At 45.0% G+C, this 6000-nt stretch overlaps 1 long non-coding RNA gene across 1 annotated transcript; it reads left to right on the top strand.

Moving 5' to 3' along the window:
• Positions 1 to 670: 670 nt before the first annotated feature.
• Positions 671 to 1840, top strand: LOC121711847. The gene is made up of 3 exons (XR_006032464.1): positions 671 to 774; positions 945 to 1071; positions 1774 to 1840. It is a non-coding gene; the product is annotated as an uncharacterized LOC121711847 (long non-coding RNA).
• The last annotated feature ends 4160 nt before the right edge of the window (positions 1841 to 6000 follow it).

The following is a 6000-nucleotide window of genomic DNA, read 5'->3' as shown; positions in this document are numbered from 1 at the left end:
CAGAATAAATAGTTCTAGATATTTAAATACAGTGGAGAGCAATTCACCTCAACACAGTTATGAGGTGTTTTTGGCGGATGGTTTTCAAAATGGAGAGCTGCATACTTCAGTTACGATAACTATAACCATAACGTTAATGATACAAGCGTTCACACTGAACAACGATAGCCAAAGTCTGTCCTTGTGTTAATGAATGTGACGCCTAAAATTCTATGGGTTCTTCTGAGTGGCTATTAGCTTTTTATTGTTCTCAAAATCGCTCTGAAACTGATCCTCAATGATATCGTTCTTCATGTCATTATAGTTTATGTGTAAACGTCGTCATTCATATTAATGAGAACGATATTTGTTTATAGCTATCGTTATCGTTCTTGGTGTGAATTGTAGAGAGAATGCATACAGCCAAAATGTGAAAGTTTGTGAACCCCTTGGAATTATTTGGTTTTCTGCATAAATTGGTCACAAAATGTGATCTGATCTTCATTTAGTGTCACAGAAATAAATTGTGAGAATTATTTCAGATTTTCATGGTCAGTTCTTTGCATGTATAAAGGCTATTATCATAGCACACACACGCTTTGAAGTATGATAAATGAATTGAAGATATATTGCTTTTGCAATAAATGAGCAACTTTGCTTAATATAATGTAGGGCTGAAAGTGTGGCAACATTGGCACCGTCTCTTCTACCCCAGAGGGTTTCCCCCTAAAGACCGTTAGGGATGTGGAAGTCATGGAAGGAAAACTGGCAAATCCAAACTTCATGTCCAAACTGGTATGTATGTTAAGTCTAGGGTGGTGCAACTCAATTTTATTGGGCAGTGAACTTGATCTGAAACTTCGTCAGTGTGCTCACACCCATGCTTCTGAATGTTCATGTTGGGTGGCTTACTCCAGTGAGCAATAAAGATAACTTTGCTTTGTATTGTCTTTGTTCCCCCTCAGGTTGCAGCTGTGACTGACATAGGGGGGACAACTGTTGACGACCTTCCTCCTAGACCATGGCCTATCCAGGCAGTACAACTTTGTGGGCAAAACGGGAAGAGATTTCAAGGCCTTACAACTGTATGAAGTAATATATGGTAGGTGTGCATGTGGATAATGTTTTAATTTATACTGATAGGGCTGAGAAGGTAACCGCATTACTGCAATACCGCGGTCACGTGACGCCTGCAAAATAAAAAAAGGAAAAAGAAAAACTGTGAAACGTTTGGGGGATTCGACTTCATGTCCTCTGCAGAGGTCTTAAGCTGCCTGCATAACGTGATCATTTCTGAACTGATACGTTTACAACCTGACGCAGCCATTAAAATGTGCGGTACCCTACTGTTGTAACAGTTGTAAACGCCATGAATGTAACAGTTCTAAAATCGCGATAGCCTTGTTGATAAACTGCTTTCATGTCTGAAGTAGTTTGTCTAGTGATCTTTGAAGTTCCTGCAGCTGTCTAAAGCTTAACTGGCTGTTTTTATTTATTTATGTATTTATTTTTAGTCTAGTATCAGTACATAGGGTGTCCCAGCCCTATGTACTGATACTAGAAAGATGTCACAATACCCTAATGTTATAAACAGGTCCATTTTTGTTGTCCTGGTTGGGCAGTGTGTTTGCACGTCTCTCAGTTGCCTAACTTGTGTGTTCAAGAGTATGTGTGTAGTTCTAATAATAATCTTCATGTATATAGCGCTTTTCTTAACATAGTTGCAGTCCAGGCTGAGAGTTGTGTTAGACAATACAATATGAAGTAAGTGACCATTATATTTGTTTCTTGCAGGAGGTTTAAAGAAAAACAGCATGACCAGCCAAATCACCCATAAAGATGCCGAGAACGAGAAGGCGGTTTCCAGTAGGGGGGGGCATGTTTTCTTAATTTTATATAAATAAAAAGGTATTGAATTATATTACTAGTCTCTTTGTTATTATAGCTTTTTTTAACACTTGTAAGGTGTTTGGGTCTGTGGGACCCACTTTCAATGTTTGCTAAAAAGAAAATTATGCTATTTATTATTTCTTCTCACTCAAACTCATTGGCTTTCTGCATCTGCTATCCCCACACAAAGTTACAAAACTTACATTTCAAGCACTTTCACCTGTTTCTGATTAAGTTCTAAGAAATAAGCACCAATAATGATAAAAAAAAAACTTGTTTCTATTTACCTTTTTATAAATGAATTTACTTGTTTTCTCACAAAATGATGATCATAAATGTGATGAGTTAAATAGCAAATAACCATTAATGAAGTCTATCATAACTGAGCTAAAGGGAACATCTGTCAAGTATTTTTACATACATACTTTGTTATGCCTGTATTGAAAAAGCCTTATAATGTGGTGGATTCAACAGACCTGGATTGGCTGTGGCTGTGGCTGAAATCCAAGATGGCGGCGCGTACACACGCAGCGACCTCTCTCTGTCCCAACCGTACGGTGTTTTGTTCGTTTAAAAAGTGTTTGTCCGAAAGTCTTACGTGTTCGTCTCGTCTTACTACGTCGTACTACAAGTACAGCAGGCAGTTTTTAATTGACATCTGCAAAAGCAAGTTTTGCAGCGTTCTGGACTTTGCAACAGAGACGCTAAAGGAACTCGGACTACTCCGGCCTGCAACAACACCGGACTCGCCTGCTACTCCTCCCCCGGAAAGAAAGTGTCGGAAGCGGTGTGCGAGGAAGCAGAAGAGGGGCAAGCGCGGAGGCGTCCGGGCCAGGCTAGCGGCCAGCCCAACTCGCCCAGCCATACCATCCATTCTCCTGGCAAATGTACGATCACTGGACAACAAAATGGATCACATACGACTGCTGAGATCAACGAACCGGACAGTAAGTAACTGCTGTGTGCTCGTCTTTTCTGAGACTTGGTTAAATGACAACATTCCGGACTCTGCTGTACAACTGGAGCAGCTAGCATGCTATCGAGCAGACAGGACCATTGTAAAGGGAGGTAAATCACGAGGAGGAGGAATCTGTGTTTACATCCGTGACGAATGGTGCCGGGACACTGTAGTAGTATGCAAACACTGCTCACCACTGGCAGAGTTTATGATCATAAAGTGCCGTCCTTTTTACCTGCCAAGGGAAATTACTGCGATTCTGCTAGTCGCAGTATACATCCCGCCTACCAACAACAACAGCGATAAGAACGCGGCTCTTAGTGAACTGTACCAGGCTGTCAGTGAACAACAGACGGCACACCCAGACGGTTTCAACCATCTTCACTGGAGATTTTAACCATGCTGATCTTAAAACTGTACTTCCAAAGCTACACCAGCATGTTATACCTACGAGCCTATACCTGCTATACCTACGAGCCTACTTCAGTCCATCAGCCCGACCATCGCTCCAGCTATCACACATGTGATCAATGCCTCGCTAACCTCCGGCACATTTCCAACAGCGTTCAAAATGGCCCGGGTAACACCGTTACTTAAGAAAGCTTCTCTCAACCCTGCTCAAGTCGAGAACTACCGCCCTGTCTCACTACTGCCTTTCCTATCCAAAGGCATTGAACGAGCAGTTTCCAAACAGGTCTCTGACTTCCTTTCACAGAACAACCTTCTGGATCCAAATCAGTCTGGGTTCAAAAGCGGCCACTCTACCGAAACGGCTCTGCTGTCCGTAACAGAAGCCTTAAAAGAAGCCAGGGCGACCGCTCGGTCATCAGTACTCATTCTGCTTGACTTATCGGCTGCCTTTGACACGGTTAATCACCGTATCCTTCTCTCTATACTCGCTGACATGGGAATCTCCGGTTCTGCTCTCTCTTGGTTTGAATCCTACCTCACAGGACGCTCGTTTAACGTATCATGGCTTGGTCAGCTATCCGCACCTCACCATCTCACCACAGGGGTCCCCCAGGGCTCAGTGCTGGGCCCCCTCCTCTTTGCTATCTACACCACCTCCTTGGGACAGATTATCCGTTCGCACGGCTTCTCATACCACTGCTATGCAGACGACACACAGCTCTATCTGTCCTTTCCACCTGACGACCCCCTGGTTTCAGCACGGATCTCGGATTGCCTTTCAGACATAGCTACATGGATGAAGGCACACCACCTCCAGCTGAACCTCTCAAAGACTGAACTGCTGGTCATCCCAGCTAAACCTACCATACACCACGACATCAACATCAAATTTGACTCCCTGTCTGTTTCACCGACCAGGACTGCAAGAAATCTAGGAGTTGTTCTTGACAACCAACTAAACTTCTCAGATCATGTTGCCTCAGTCGCCCGGTCATGCCGTTTTGCACTCTACAACATACGGAAAATCAGGACTTACTTGACTCAAGATGCTACCCAACTTCTGGTTCAGGCAATAGTCATCTCACGACTCGACTACTGCAATGCCCTCCTGACAGGTCTCCCAGCCTGCGCAGTGAAACCACTTCAGATGATCCAGAACGCGGCGGCGCGCCTGGTCTACAACCAACCCAAAAGGGCACATGTTACCCCGCTGCTCATCCAGCTACACTGGCTACCTATGGCGGCCCGCATCAAATTCAAGTCTCTAACGCTTGCCTACAAAGTAGTCTCCGGCTCTGCTCCCACCTACTTGAATGCCCTCATACAGACTTACACTACCTCCAGACCGCTGCGCTCCTCTGACGAACGACGTCTAGCTCTACCACCGGTACGCTCAAGCCAATCCAAACTTTTCTCATCTGTTGTTCCTCGTTGGTGGAACACACTGCCAGTTCCTACAAGGGCAGGGACATCCTTTTCCACTTTCAAAAAACTCCTGAAGACCCACCTCTTTAGAGAACATCTACTCTCATAGCAACACTTACAACAAGTCTTACTGATCCTAGCACTCACCAGCCGTTTTAAACTGACAAGTAACTGTTAAAAACAGCACTCACCGACGCACTTATTCTTACTGTACTCTAATGTTTTTTTTAAACTGTCCCAAAATTGTGAGAATTGTTCTAAAACTTACTGTTTACCATGTTGTTAGTCGCTTTGGTTAAAAAGCGTCAGCCAAATGTAATGTAATGTAATGTAATGTAATGTTGATTTTCCAACAAGAGGAGATAACATCCTGGACCTGGACTACACACAAAGGAGCATACAAAGCCACCCCCCTCCCCCACATTGGACTTTCAGACCATATCACTGTTATGCTAATGACCGCATACAGACAAAGGGTAAAAGCGAACAAACCGGTTCGTAAGCAGGTAAAAGTGTGGCCTGAGGGAGCCTCCGATGCTCTCCAAGACTGCTTTGACACAACAGACTGGGAAATGTTTAAGCAGGCAGGCACTTACAACAACCGGACAGACATAGAGGAGTATACAGACACTGTAACCTCTTACATCACCAAGTGCATCGATGATGTGACCCACACAAAAGACATCATCACTCGGGCTAACTGGAAGCCATGGCTGACAGGGGATGTCCTCAGGCTGAGGGCCAGAGACAAAGCCTACAGAGCTGGGGATGAAGCTGGCATGAGAACAGCGAGAGCCAACCTGTCCCGTGGCATCAAGAAAGCAAAAAAGGAATACACTCACAAGATAACCACCCACTTCAAAGACAGCAGGAACGCACAAAGCCTATGGCAGGGCATTCAGGCCCTCACGGACTACAAGCCCGCGCCACAGAGCTGTGAGAGCAACATCCCTCTGCTCAACAACCTGAACCGCTTCTTTGCTCGCTTCGAAGCACAAAACAGCACCTGCCCACAGAAGACCCATCCCCCTCTACATGAGCAGCCCCTGTGCCTCTCTGCCGACAGCGTGAAGAGGACACTTGCTGCTATCAACACCCGTAAGGCAACAGGTCCAGACAACATCCCAGGTCGTGCGCTGAAGGACTGCGCAGGGGAGCTTAAGGATGTCTTCACAGACATCTTTAACACTTCCCTGAAGCAAGCCATCGTCCCATCATGTTTCAAAGCTGCCACCATCATACCTGTGCCGAAGAAAACTGCTCCATCCTGCTTCAATGACTACCGCCCTGTGGCACTGACACCCATCATCATGAAGTGCTTTGAGCGGCTTGTCATG

Source organism: Alosa sapidissima, chromosome 6 (genome assembly GCF_018492685.1).
Source record: "Alosa sapidissima isolate fAloSap1 chromosome 6, fAloSap1.pri, whole genome shotgun sequence".
Classification (NCBI taxonomy): domain Eukaryota; kingdom Metazoa; phylum Chordata; class Actinopteri; order Clupeiformes; family Clupeidae; genus Alosa; species Alosa sapidissima.
Note: the sequence above shows the minus strand (reverse complement) of the source record. Positions and strands in the feature narration are given on the sequence as shown.